We start from the raw sequence: 14,643 nt of genomic DNA on the forward strand, positions 1-14,643 counted from the left end.
ACTCGAAGCTTATGATATCTAGTATCACTTCCAGTTATTTCTTTGTCGTTAGAATGATGCTACTAATTTCTGTAGCAACTTTTCCAAATCTGTCCCTGTTTGTACTGCACCCTGTTTTAACTAGTGCAGATGATGACACAGATGGCATGTACAACTCTAGCCTCCCACAATGCATCCAACCAATGTACTTTGGCCCATCTGTTGTGGCAGTAATGAATGGAAAACTTATAGTAGTCTGTGTCAGAGTGGACAGTTCCACTTTGGCCTTCTCTGCTGCTTCAGTGAGACGCTGCAAAGCTTGACTATCCCTCAGCAGGTCAATACCTTCTTCTTTCACTTGTCAAAATTAGATGCACCAAGTCTTGGAGTAAATGACAGGATTCTGCACATTCTTATTCCTGACTCCTGCAACTTTGGCCTTGGTTTAGACCAAGGTTGATCATCACTAACAGACAACTAGTCTTGACCATCAATTGCAGACCAGACTTCTGTCCGAGGTACAAATTGAGAATCCCTTTGTTTGAGTGACTCAGTCTTAATGCATGCAATGAGACTTTCTGACAGGAAAGCCAACTCACCAGCAGTTGTACCATTGCTATCAACTCTGGGCACTTCAAACTTCAAGTGCAACTGACCGTCTGTTGTCCCATTATCTTCTTCTCTCTTATCATACAATGCTGGGTCATGGCTTAAACTGTCAGATATCCGTTCACTTTTGAAACCGACTGCTTGTATGCTATCAATCCTTTGGAGTCGGTTATCCAATGGAAAGGATGAGAAAGCAGCAATCACATCCGTCCAAGATTTAAAAACCATCAAGTGATTCTGACTCTGCTGCAAAAATCTTGCATTCCCATGCTCCCTCAAGCTCTGCAACCTGAAGTTTAGGGGTGTTGGCAAAAGCTGAACCACTTGTGGAACAGCCTATTAGAACTTCTCCATTTCTAAACTTTGACTCCCATTTTTCTCTCTGAACTGTAATTTTCTTAAGAATGGGAGAATGTTTGCTCTCATCAGATAATTCTTGAATTCCAATTTCTTGCAAAATCCTGACACGAAATCCAGGATCTCCATTATCAACTAGGCAATGTTCAACTTCCAATGCATTCTTCTTGTCACTTTCAGTAACGTAAAACTTTGAAGTCTGTCCAGCACCAAAATTCTACTTTAAGGCTCTATTGCCTGGCCAAAGCGCAATATTAGAACCACTAGTATGAAAAGCCAACAAGTCCACTCCAGAATCTGTGTCTGATGCATCCCTTTCATCAACACTATACTGTGTAGCTGCATCAGCCTCACATCCAACAGTGGGAAGCAGCCTTATTAACCAGTAAGATTGACTCCTAGGTTAGTGCCTCTGGGAAAAAAAAAGGGATGCGGAGGGAGATTATACTGATCCTGGTGAAGAAGAAGCACAAGTCGGAAATGATACGGATCTGAATGCTTCCAAAGTTGAGGAGGCTGAATCTGATGGGTCAGAGCCTCCGTTGAATGAAGATGATGCCAGCAATACAGTTCTGTGGTCCCTTCAGTTCAGTCCAATGAAAGCTCCTGCAGAAAACTCATTACGAACAAAATGAGCTACTTTTCTGCCTGAATAATTGCTATTTTGTTTGTGACTTTCTCAATGTTTGCCTCAATATCTTGGACTGAAACCAAGATTTTTGTGTACTGCTCTAGGAGCTTCAATCTGGCAGCTACAATCTGCTAGATCTTTCTTTGTGTTACCCTAATATGATTGTCAATGGCTTAGAGTGCCAACTTGCTGCTCCACTTTTGCATGTTCTTTTCTGATAGCTTTCCTAAGTGAGTGCTTCTCACCCTGGATAGCAATTTTTTTGTTCTTTCTGTTTGTCAATAGCATCTTGTAAAGCCTGTAATGCTTCATCACAACGTGCCAAAACATTTAGAGATGACTTCCATTGCATCATTATCTGGTTTTTTTCTCTGACTTTATGCTTTCCATCTCAATCTCAGCTTCAATGAGAGCATCCCGTGCAACTTGCCTCTCTCTTTGTTGAGCTGTAATCTTTGCTTGAATAAGTGCTTTCTTTTCCAAATGGCCCTTCACTTGCTGTTCAAGATGCACAATAAGGAAGTCCTGGTCTTTTTCTCTTTCTCTGCTTTGATTATGTCTTCTTCTGTTGCATAAGTCACCCGCCTGCTTACAGCTATGTCGTTTTTCAACATTTCATTGTGTCTTTCAATCTGCTTCAATGCTTCACCAAGGCCATTCAATTCCTGCTTTGATTTTTCCCATTTTTCTTTGAGAAAGCTTAATTCAGTTGTTTTCTCATTGTGCTACTTCTTAAAATGGGAAAGCTCCTTGTCTGCCTTCAAATGCCCTAAATTGGTGGCCGCGAGGTGCTCATTAGCAGACGTCAGGCTCATCTGCAGAGTTGCAAGTGTCTTTTGCAGGCCATAAAGCTTCACACCTGCGGCTTCTCTCCTCTTTGTGGCTTTCTTCAAGACAAAGCCCTTCTCACGGAGCCGCTCTTCCAAGTCCCGCTTTCTTTCAATGAGTTGCTCCTTCAGGGCGAGCTGAGCATCAGTTAAAATGGGATTCTCCCTTGGGCTGACAGCGTACTAAGGCCATTTCTGCCATATTCAAATAGGCCAGACGGATAGGTGCTCAAGAAGGGCCCTCAGAAGAGGAGGAAGGTGTGTGAGCAACAGAATGCAGATATTTGTAGCCTCCAAGAAGAGGAAAGAAGAATCTGATGGAGTGTGATCAACACCAGGCTATTGAAGAGAAAGGAATCAATAGCTCCACATAATGTAGAGATCTTTTGCTGAAGCCATATCTATGTCTTCAACAGCTTATCCACAAATACCCTTCTGAAAGTGGAGGAAGAGCTGTCCAAGATTTTCTTCCATTTTTCCTTCAACTTTTAAAAGAAATCTTTAGTGCTGCCTGTCTTTAGGGTTTGAAGAAGAACGAAATATCCCTGAAGCCTCTTCAAAGCCTTCAATAATGGTGCTCCACTTGTTAAGAATGAAGAGTAAAGAAAGTTTCCAACATGAAATGCCTTCAAAAACCTCATGGCTGAAAGCTAAGAGAAGATATGTGCTGCAACTCCATGAAAGCTTGGCAAAAGCTTGGAGAAAGAGGAAAGGAAGACCTCTTTTGAAAAGTAACCACAGTTGAACCCCAAACTAAGCCCGGTTAACCATCCTTTACCCTAATTACCTTCAATTTTGCATAAAATTTGGTGACGTCCAGCCATTTAAGTCTTTATCCGCCATATCTGACCTTGGATATCTCAAGATGTAGTCTCTTGCTAACTGTAGATGTCCTGCAGCACTCCACTAGTCACTGTCTTGTACCATTTTTTTCTAAAATTGGTTTTGAAATAAGAAAATGAGACTAAAATTGGGAGAAAATAATGGATCAAAGACTGAAGCTCTGATACCACTTGTTAGAGAGAGAACCAGGGAGAGAGAAAGAGGAGAGAGAAAGATTGCAGAGGAGAGAGAAAGATTGTAGGAAGAGAGAGAATAAGAGTGATGAGGAGAGAGAAAGACTGGATTTGGAGAGAGAAAGACAGGAAAGATGAGGAAGCCATAGAAGCTGTGAGCAAGAAGGGAGAGAAAGATTGTAATTGTATTGATATGTCAAAAAGATATGTAAAATTACATGTCCTCTCCTTTTATACCAATGTCAGTGTGACATGGCATAATATCAATATTATTTACACTAATTCCTTATTCTCAGCTTCTTACACTTTGCAGCCAAAAGGAAAAACCTCTTAGAGCCATCTTCTATCTAGCCTTAATCTCTTCACCTGCCATCTATCTAGGTTTCCATGTAAGTTTCACAATGGAACCACACAAGTTGACAAATCCATCTTATATTAGTATATTTGGAATTAAATACATTTTTATTCTTCTCTTAATTATTGTGTACTCTCTATTCCTTACTCAAATTTTGTTAGTTGCACTATGTACTTTCTACATGGTAGCATAGCTTAGAAAACTTTAGGGAATGAAGAGTATCCAAGAGATAATGGCTTCAATAACAAGGATGAGTGATATTGACATCATAAAAGTAGTTCTACTAGCTCAACGACAATGATGAAAAAATGGCTCTAAGAATAAAGATGACTATGCTTTTTCTCTTCCATTGCCTCTTCCATATAGTGGACTAGCACGTTCCTTGTAAAATTGATAATAGGACAAGGTGGTTATGGAAAACTTAAATGATTGATTTTTTCCCTTTGTGTAGCAAGCTTAGCTCTATGGGATCTGGCAAGGCCAACTATGGAGGTCTAGGGTAGTACATTGCTCTATTAGGTCATTGGTATGTATTTCCAATATATTGGTTTGGGTAGAGCAAGCGCCTAGGGGCTCTATAGTTAGCACCTTCATGTTTTAAGCATCTTTAGTTTGTACACATCTATGGATTTTTGGAACACTCAGATGGTATATGGTGTTGAATGCTGAAATGACTTGATAGTTTTGGATGATTTTTGTTGTTTTTGAGGCCTGAATAGTTGATTTTTGGTTGATGTTGAATGATGTTTAAATATTTTGAAAATGTTTAAGAGTGTTTGGGATGGGGTTAACTATTTTTTGGAAGCTCATGATGTTTCTCAGTAGAGATATGAGGCTCTGTGATGTTTTGGTAGGTTCTAATTGGTCCTGATAACTTCTATTTAGCTTTTGTTCCGTTTTTCTTCTATATGAAGTATAGAGTAATGATTGATGGAGTTTGAGGTTTTTTGAAAGCTCATTGAATTTTTTTTGATAGTTTGGAATGGTTTTAGTATGACTTATGTGGTTCTGATGTTTTCTGTTGACCTTCTGTAACCCTCTATTGGGCTTTTGTAGAGCCTCTATTCCTGTCTCTCTTCTATTCTATATGCCTCTGTAAGTGTTTTGTAGAATGTATGTGTGACTTTGGAAAAGTTATCTAGCCTTGAAAAGAGGTGAATTTAAGTTCAAAAGAGCTTAAGGAAGTGGAAGAATCAACTACTGAAGACTCAAGAGAAGACTAGAGTGAAGTGATAGTGATGAGCTATGAAGAGTCACTATAGTTGCTCTGGTGACCTTTCATATCAAACACACCTCTTGAAAGAGGCATCCACGATGAAAGAACGATTATTATGAGTGATTATTGAGTATTGTAGTGAGGAGATGATGTACTATTGAGAGAGAGAGAGAGAGAGAGAGAGAGAGAGAGAGAGAGAGAGAGAGAGAGAGAGAGAGAGAGAGAGAGAGAGAGAGAGAGAGAGAGAGAGAGAGAGAGAGAGAGAGAGAGAGAGAGAGAGAGAGCCAATTCTATGCCAAACAATGTATCTATCTATAAGAGATTGTGAGAGAAAGCTGTAGAATCTTTGAAGATGAATCATATGTGATATCTTTCCATTCAAAGTGGAGTATTATTTTGTTTTTTCAATTTATATCAAAGAATTCTATGAAGAATATGAAGAGAATGATGGATTTTGCTAAAGTTAAAGCCATGGGAGAATTGTTTCTATGAAGCTGCGTGAAGATTTCTTGTTCTTGGTGTTGTTTTCTTTGTTGAGATCGTATAAAAGATGAAAGAGATGATCGTTGATGATAAAATATAGATTTTCTTGCAGTAGAATCCATTTTTTCTTTGTGTTCCTTTTAGGGCTCCATGTTTTTGGTGCGTAGTCGGCGAAAATTGCCATCAACAAGCATTAGAAGAGACTGAAAATGAAGGAAATGACATTTCCAAGAGGAGAAGAATTTAATGGGAGTTTGTAAAGTTCCTTCAACCATTGAAGAGTCGGAGATTCTCATTGCCAAAGACACTTTCCACAAGAAGTTCATTTCATAATGGAGGAAACATATTACCATCATGATGCAGGCTCTATGTGATGGTAATATGTTTCCACAATGGAGGAAACATATTACCATCATGATGCAGGCTCTATGTGGTGGACTATTTCCTCTTCTTGTTGAAGCAACAAAGACGTGCATCTTGGTGGAAATTTTTCTGGGAACGAATTGAAGTGTAGAAACAGAGATAATGACCATCCATGGAAGATCTGGCATTCATTGAGAAGTTTTTAGACATCATCAAGTGGGAGATCGTGAAGAAGCTTCAAGAGTCCCGGTCAGTGGAGGTTCACAAAAAAAAAGAAGAAAAGAATTGGCATTTGTTTATGGATGCTCAATAGCAGGACACGCAGGACGCATGGTGCATTGCCAATATTGTCCAATTAGCAACCAATTGGAAGTTTGTAGATAGAGTACTCTTCACAACATACACTAGTGAAACTATAAGAAGAAGTTGCCATTACTCTGATGATGGCACCACAATGATCCTTAAAAAAATGAGTTTTGACACCTTTAGAATGGAATACCTTCCACTCTGTAGGGGTTTGAAAGCTAAATTCAGAGACATAGAAAAGTAGGAAGTAGAAGAGATGTTGATCAGAGAGTCCTTCAGAGACTGAAGCCCCTTGTGATTCTGTTCTGTTGAGTATAGACCAACTGGGTGGAGCCAACCCCTTGATGAATGATGCAATCAAGAGGCAAGCAGTAGAACGAGTCCAAATGTATGTGAGAAGAGAGAAGGAAAAAATCAAGGCCGAGAACAAGCTTGCAGTAGAAGCCTACTTTGATGCCCTAAAAGCACTCTTTATAGAAGATCCCATTGTGACTCAAGGTCCCCTTCCTAGTCGAATCCGTCCTAGAAATATTGATGACATGACAACAAATGTAGTCCATTGCCCATTTTCAAGAGAGAGTACAATGAATATCTTGATCTTCATGTATTAGAGTTTATGGTAGCATGTATGGCTAACAATGCCAGAACCCCCGAGCATTGGTTAGCCATATTCTCCACCACTTTCAAATACATGGTGTTTCAGTGGTATGAGAGACAAGTAGTTGGAACTTTTAGCACATGGGACGACCTGAAGTTGGCCTTCCTTACTAAATTCAGGTATGAAGGTTTTGAAGAGTAGATGCAAGAAGAGTTCATGCAATCCTCTAGTGAACGAGTAGAAGCGTATGTCTCACGAATGAAGGTTTTGAAGAGTAGATGCGAGAAGAGTTCATGTAGTCCTCTGGTGAACGAGTAGAAGCGTATGTCTCACGAATGGAATCCATACTAAAGAGATGGACCAACCATCATTTGGATAAAGGCATCTAGAAGGGGGTTTTTCTTAGAGGCCTAAAACCAAGTTTGCAAGTTCGTAGAATTGAGAAGACTAGTCAATCTACAAGCTACAGTGGAACGTGCAAGTCTATATGATGAAGTTGAAGCAAGGTTGTGGATGGTCTCAATAAGAGGAGTCCTACCTCGTCCCATGCTAGGAATGGTATACCCACCAAATGCAGTCTCAGGGATAGTTCCCTACCCCTACCCGTAGATGCAAATAGTGATGCAATACAGTGCACCTAATCCATAGTGGCCGTAGATGACAATGCCTCAAATGATAGTTCAACCACAACAACAGTGGCTCAAAATAGTTCCTCCAATGGCGAATCAATAACAATGGAATCCTACCCACTAGAATCAACAACCCCAAGTCTCAACAGGAGCTCTAAATTAGAACTAGAATAGAGGACCCTCTGGATCAACCCAATCATTGTATGTAGTGATCACAGAAGCTTCCCAAAATCCTACTACAAGTACTTTAGGAGGTGAAAATTTGAAGGACTACCTATCCAACTCAGTCATAAGTATCAAGAAAGAGCTTATGGATGTGTTTATAGAACAAGTACAGATGCTGAAGGCGAATACTGCTAATATATCCATTCTTGCAAGGGGTGGGAGAGATGTGATGGATTCTAATACATGGTGTGGAAAGTGCAATCAAGCGGGACATTTAGCCATTGAATGTACCCGAAAACCAGCCATTCTTGGAGCCTTCTGTTCATACTTTTTGAGGAAGAACCATACAAAGAATATCTGCTCTATGAAAGAGATGCATGAAAGAAGAAAGAAAGATGAAGATGCAAGATTCAACTTGCTAGAATCTAAAATGACAATGTAAGACATTGGACCAAAGCCTAGGGAGTTCGATCCTAATTTTGGTCCAAGGAGGTTTCCCTCTTACAGAGGATGATAGTCTGGCGGTGGCCAGAGATAAGAGGTGGAGTGTTAAGGATGTGGAGAAAAGGACCATATCTCACTGAACTGTCCAAACCCTAGAAGGTCTATGGACTACAAGCCCTTATGCAGTCGATTCCAGGGAGAAGGCCACACTGCAAAAGATTGTCTAAGTCTAGCTCCTATGAAAGCTACTCCTGATACCCAATAGAAGACCCAAGAACTTGCTTCCACTTTGGTGCAATTGTAAGTGGCCGCAAGAACACACATAAGGAAAGGAGAAATCATAGTTCCAAAAGAGAATGTGCCCTCTACCAAGCCTGTGAATTTCAACCTTCCTAGGGAGAAACAAAATAGTGTAGTACAAAGCACTACAAAGCCATAGAGAGCCACAGAGATAGTTGTAGAGGCAAGACTAGAGGTCCAGGAGATAGAGGATACTGAAGTACCTCCTCATGGAGAAGAAGTGTAGATGTTTCCGCTTCTAAAAGAAAAAGGAAAGATAAAAGTGGGTGTGGCCCCATTCCCCAGCCAATTGGAAAAGCTTGTGGATCATATCAAAGAATATGAATTGGTCAAAGACCTAGACACATTTACACCAAACTTAACATTCTGTGATGTTGTCTCCTAGCTGTCGAAAGAAATTCAAAAGTAAAGAAACAAGAAGAAGAGGCCTAAGAATTGCTCCCTCTTATGGGAACCAAGTCCAATAGAGCCTCAAAACCTATGAAGGAAGTAGATGTGGCTAACACCTTTCTAGATCTGGGGACCCCAGAGATTGGCATATGGATCAAAGGATGATTTATAGTAGACACATTGATTGATGGAGGCTCATTAGTAAATATAATGACAGATCTGACAATGAAGGTGATGCCAGGCGGCATATTACACGGTGGATTCCGTGAGGTTTTATGGTAAACTTTTATTATCGGGGCTCATACACAAAGTGGATTCTATTTGCGAGAAGTCGATGGGGACTCCTATCCTTTTCGGGCGTTTTGTTAATTTTATGTGTACATGGGTGATTCCATATAGCAGGTGATTCCACAAAATACATATTTAATTAATAAATATTTATGAGTTTAGAGTGTGCACTCGTGATAAATTAAGGTTAGGATTCATTTCTAACTAATTTATTTATGTAGTTGAAGACTGTTAGGTATTCACTTTTGTCAGTTTAATTGTATTATTTTACTAACGATTGTGAATGCTTTAGTTGATGTGTAGAGATAGCAGCGGTGGCAGTGGAAAGCATTGGAGGATAGCATTTTTTTCAAATTTATCGTCAATATTTTGATGGGCTCATACCTTAGGCATGGCGCCTATATTTTGTCACGCCTATTTATCAAGGCGTTTGATATTTATTTATTATTTTTGTATGTGCATGGACGCGTGATTTAGATATTTGTATTTGAACATTGTATTTGGGTACACCTGACTTCTTGGGCGTCCATTAGCTTTATTTCTACTTGGCACTAAAGAAAACTCAAAAGCCAAAAGCGTGCTATTTCATAATTTGGGCTATTATTTGAGCTTGAAGATGATTAATACATAAAATACATGCTTTGTGGAGTGCTTACACAAGGCATGGGGGGAGATTGCACCCAATTGTTCTCTTGTTCATGTCGTGCAAACTTTCTACATTGATTTGTGTGCAAAAAGTAGAGTTCTTTTGTTCTTGGGGACCTTCTAACGCTCACTACACGCGTTTACGGCATCCGATTTGTGCACCAGTGGTATCAGAGTGAAGCTGAGATCGAGAGCTTCCAATCGCTTATCATCTTGCGCGAAGGCGAAGCTCCTAGAACGATCGAGCTCTACAGTCAGTTTCATCGCGAACGGTCGATACCGGTGACTTCCTGGCTGTCAAGAACCCCTATCTATAGCCTCTGATCGCGAAGGACTGGCCTGAGGAGGCGAAGGACCACTTGTACATCTCCTTCTTCAAGTCGTTTTTTCAACAGAGAACAATAATTCTCCATAGCTACAAAGTTAAAAAGCTTTATCTCAAAGTTTATTAAGCCTTAGTAAAAAGCTTAATAAGAAGCTTTAAAAAGCTTTAGCAACAAAATTTGTCATCAAGTGGCATGAATAAGTACTCGTCGGCGTCAAAACGGTAGCAAACGTTCTCTTACACACGATGATCACGCAGGTCCTATTAAGCTTAAAGCTTTCTAATCCACTAAGCTACTCCTAGTCTACCAAGTCTACTAAGCAAGCCCCCAAGTTCTATTACTTCTGCAAGTCCTGCAAGTCCACAGAAGTCAACACAGACTTATCCAACTATTCCCATAAAGACTATTCATACATAGAAGCATAGAGTTCGTTTATTGCTCTCTGGAAGACCCTGTTCCTATTTGCAGACTTGTTGAACCAATTTTAGCAAATGCAAAAGTTCATACACAGGTCATACGAAGATTATACGCAACTTCTACGAAGACAACAAATCCCACAATTGCAAAAGAGGAAGACTATAAAAGCCAAACAAAATTTATAAGCCTTGTATACCCGACTTTGAGCTACGCTCATCCCGCTAATTAGATTTCGAGAGTGTGAGGTCTTTTGAATTTTACAGGATGATGGAACAAAACATGGATAATTTAGTGGCTGAAGGTGATTTACCCGAACCAACGATGGAAGAAAAGTTGGATTTGATTATGATGCAGCTTGATGAAGAACGAAGAGCCCGTCAAGCTTTGCAAGTCCAATTGGCCAATCTACAAAGAATTACCACTGACAAAGATGGACCGCAACCCGAAGATCTTATATGACGTACCATCGATGCGACACTTGAAGCCCAATCCATCCGCAAAGAAACAAAGATAAGTAAAAGAAATTTCAAATTTCATACTTTCAATGGATCACGAGATGGAAAGACTGTACTTGCATTTATCAATCAGTTTGATGATTACTTTCATGAAGAAACATATGTTGAGAAAGACAAAATTAAATGTGTCACTAATCATTTAGTCAATCAAGCATCTCTGTGGTGGACTGTGGTTCGCAAGAGCATTCATTGTCCCACTACCTGGGAGAGTTTCCAAAATAAGTTTTTGCAGAATTTTCTTCCTCCTCAATTCCATGAAAAAGCCATAAAGCAATGGGATCTTCTACAGCAAAGAGATTGTGAACCTATTTCCCAATACACTAAACGTTTTTGGATGCCCTACTGCAACTCCGAATGCTCGAAGATGTACCTGAAGCGACTCACAAACGCAAGTTTATGTCTGGCTTACTTGGATATTATTATGCTGAAGTCAATATGTTCAAGCCAACAACCCTTGAAGATGCAATTTCCTTGGCTCATGACACTAAAGACAAGATTCGAGGAAGAGACAAGCGTCCACAACAATTTCAAACTAATGGTAACTATGGTTTCAAGCAATTCAATTCAAATTTTAGAAGATTCAATCAAAGTCATTTTCTTCCATCTTCATTCCATAAGTCTTGGACACGACCACCTGCTTTGCCATCAAGTACCAATCCAAACTCTAAGCCATCCTCACAGCCAAATCCCAATATTCCTAGACTTCCTGCCGTTACCAACAATGTATCTAAATCCAAAACCATAGTTTGTTACAAATGCCATCAACTTGGACATCTGGCAGCCCATTGCCAATCGAAAAAGCCACCTGTCCATATCAATTATCTTGGAGCAATGGAAGAAGAAAAACGTGAGGAAATGCCTGATTTTACGGAAGATGGTGATGACATTGGTACTACTTCGGATACTTTGCCAGATATGCCAACTCCACATTCTTTGTTGACAATGAAATGTTTAGTACATGGTAAAGAAAATATTATTTTACATGATGATGGTAGCACACATGATTTTATTTCTGTAAAGTTAGTGAAAGAATTAAATTTACAAACTGTTTCTACACATCATCGCATTAAAACAACATTTCTAGGCACAAGATATAATGGAACACAAGAGGTGCATAACTTAGAAATTAAAATTGGTGAATACACTGAACGAACGAATTTCCTAGTTGTACCTTTGCAGTCTAGTGATATTATCCTAGGTATGCCTTGGCGTCATCAGTATAACCCTGACATAGATTATTCTACGCATTCAATTAAAATTGCTTTTCAAGGAAAACAAATCACATTGCATGGTATGCACGCATCTAATAATTTTCCACTGTTTACTCATACTCAAGCTAAACGTGCATTACGTAAAAGTAGCAAATCTTATTTAATATGGGTGAATGAACTTCAAGCTAAATAAAAACATATGCATCCTAGGCATACACAATTTCTTGCTCACTTTAAAGATTGTTTTGCTGATGATTTACCACCTGGACTACCACCTTCATGACCTGAAGATCACAAAATAGATTTAATTCCTGGTACACAACCACCATGTAAAGCACCGTATAGGCATAACCAAATTGAACATAAAGAAATTCAAAATCAAGTAGAGGAATTGTTAAACAGAGGATTAATTAGACCTAGTAGTTCTCCATTTGGCACACCTGTTTTATTTGTAAAGAAGAAGAAGAATACTTATCGCATATGCATTGATTATTGTGCCCTGAATAAAATTACTGTTAAGAATAGATATCCAATTCCTAGGATAGATGATCTTACGGATAAACTACAAGGTTCTGCCATATTTAGTAAGATAGATCTTAAATCTGGTTATCATCAAGTAAGATTGGATAAATCTGATATATTCAAAACTGCATTTAGAACACAATTTGGACACTATGAATTTCTAGTGATGCCTTTTGGTTTAACTAATGCACCTGCAATTTAGTCAAATGACGAATCATATATTTCTGAAATATCAGCATTGTGTCATAGTATTCTTTGATGAGATATTGGTATTCAGTAAAAATGAGAATGAGCATTATGAACATTTGTCTTTAGTTTTCAAGTTGTTAAAAGATAATCAATTGTATGCTAATCCAGAAAAGAGTGAATTCTTTCAAACAGAAATTGAATATCTAGGTCATATTGTTTCATCAGAAGGTATTAAGGTTGACCCTAAAAAGATAGAAGCAATTTTAAATTGGCCCATACCCAAAAATGTGCATGAGTTACGTTCTTTTCTAGGTCTTGCTAGTTTTTACAGAAAGTTTGTGCGAAATTTTTCATTACTTGCCTTGCCTTTGACTAAACTTTTAAAAAAGGGTATTGTCTATAATTGGACTGATAATCAACAAAAATCTTTTGATTTATTGAAACATGCCTTAACCCATGCTCCTGTATTACAACTACCTGATTTCAATAGACCATTCTTTTTAGTAGTTACTGATGCTAGTGGATCTGGAATAGGAGCTGTCTTTATGCAATATAATCATCCCATAGTCTACTTTAGTTGTAAACTGAAACCATTTGAACTTAAATATTCTACATATGATAAAGAATTGCTAGCTGTAGTACAAGCCTTATGACAATGGAAACATTATTTAATGGGATCTGAATTTATGATCAAAACTGACCAACAAAGCATTAGACATCTCCTTAGTCAACCCCAAATATCTAACCGACATATCAAATGGGCAGCTTTCATTCAGAGTTTTTATCCCCTTATACAATATCAACCAGGAAAAGAGAATGTTGTAGCCGACGCTTTAAGTAGAAGACCGACAATTCATAATATTTCTGTGATATCATTTGATTCTCTTATCCCTATGAAAGATACTTATCATCATGATATTACTTTTCAAGTTGATTGGAATAAATTAGTTGCAAATAATTGGATTCCTATTGATTCACTGTCTTACAATAATGGATTCATGTTTTGTGAAAAGAGATTATGTGTGACAGTTCCATTTAGATCTTTTGTTTTGCATGAGATTCATTGTCCTCCATATCAATGTCATAGAGGTATTATATCTACTTTACGTACATTGACTGAAGATTTTTATTGGCCACATATGGACACTAATGTATCTAACTTTGTTTCTGAATGTTTAGTTTGTCAAAGAGTTAAGAGACACCATGGTAAACAATATGGTTTACTAATGCCATTATCTATTCCATCAAGACCATGGGAACATATTTCTATGGATTTTATTACTGATTTACCTAACACTAAAGCTAACCATGATATGATTTGTACTGTTGTCGACAGGTTTAGCAAACAAGCATATTTCATTCCATGCAAGAAAACTCTAACTGCATCTCAAGCAGCTCAATTATTTTTGAAAAGTGTGTTTACTAATCATGGTTTACCAAAAGTTATTATTTCTGATCGTGATTCTAGATTTTGTAATAATTTTTGGATTACTTTGTTTGCTCACTTAGACACAAAGATTGATTTTTCATCTGCATTTCATCCTGAAACTAATGGACAAACAGAAGCTACTAACAGTACTATTTTAGATCTTTTACGTGCTTACACTATTTCAAAACCACACACATGGGATACACATCTACATTTACTTCAGTTTGCATATAACAATACACCACATATAGCTACAAAGAAAGCACCATTTGAAGTGATTTATGGATATAGATTGCCTACACCTGTTGCATCATTATCAAATAAAATTTAGATTGCTGATGATATTGCTAACATGCACGCTACTATTTTTGATGAAGTTAAAGATATGATTGCCAAAGCCCATTAATCATATACAAAATAAGCCAATAAGAAA

The 14,643-nt window shown here is 38.3% G+C and overlaps 1 pseudogene; it reads right to left on the reverse strand.

Moving 5' to 3' along the window:
- Positions 1 to 805: 805 nt before the first annotated feature.
- On the reverse strand, positions 806 to 3,044 carry LOC148018036 (uncharacterized; annotated as a pseudogene).
- Positions 3,045 to 14,643: the final 11,599 nt, after the last annotated feature.

This window comes from Lygodium microphyllum, chromosome 21, assembly GCF_053477565.2.
Source record: "Lygodium microphyllum isolate KBCC chromosome 21, Lygodium_microphyllum_v1.1.10, whole genome shotgun sequence".
In the NCBI taxonomy this organism is placed as follows: domain Eukaryota; kingdom Viridiplantae; phylum Streptophyta; class Polypodiopsida; order Schizaeales; family Lygodiaceae; genus Lygodium; species Lygodium microphyllum.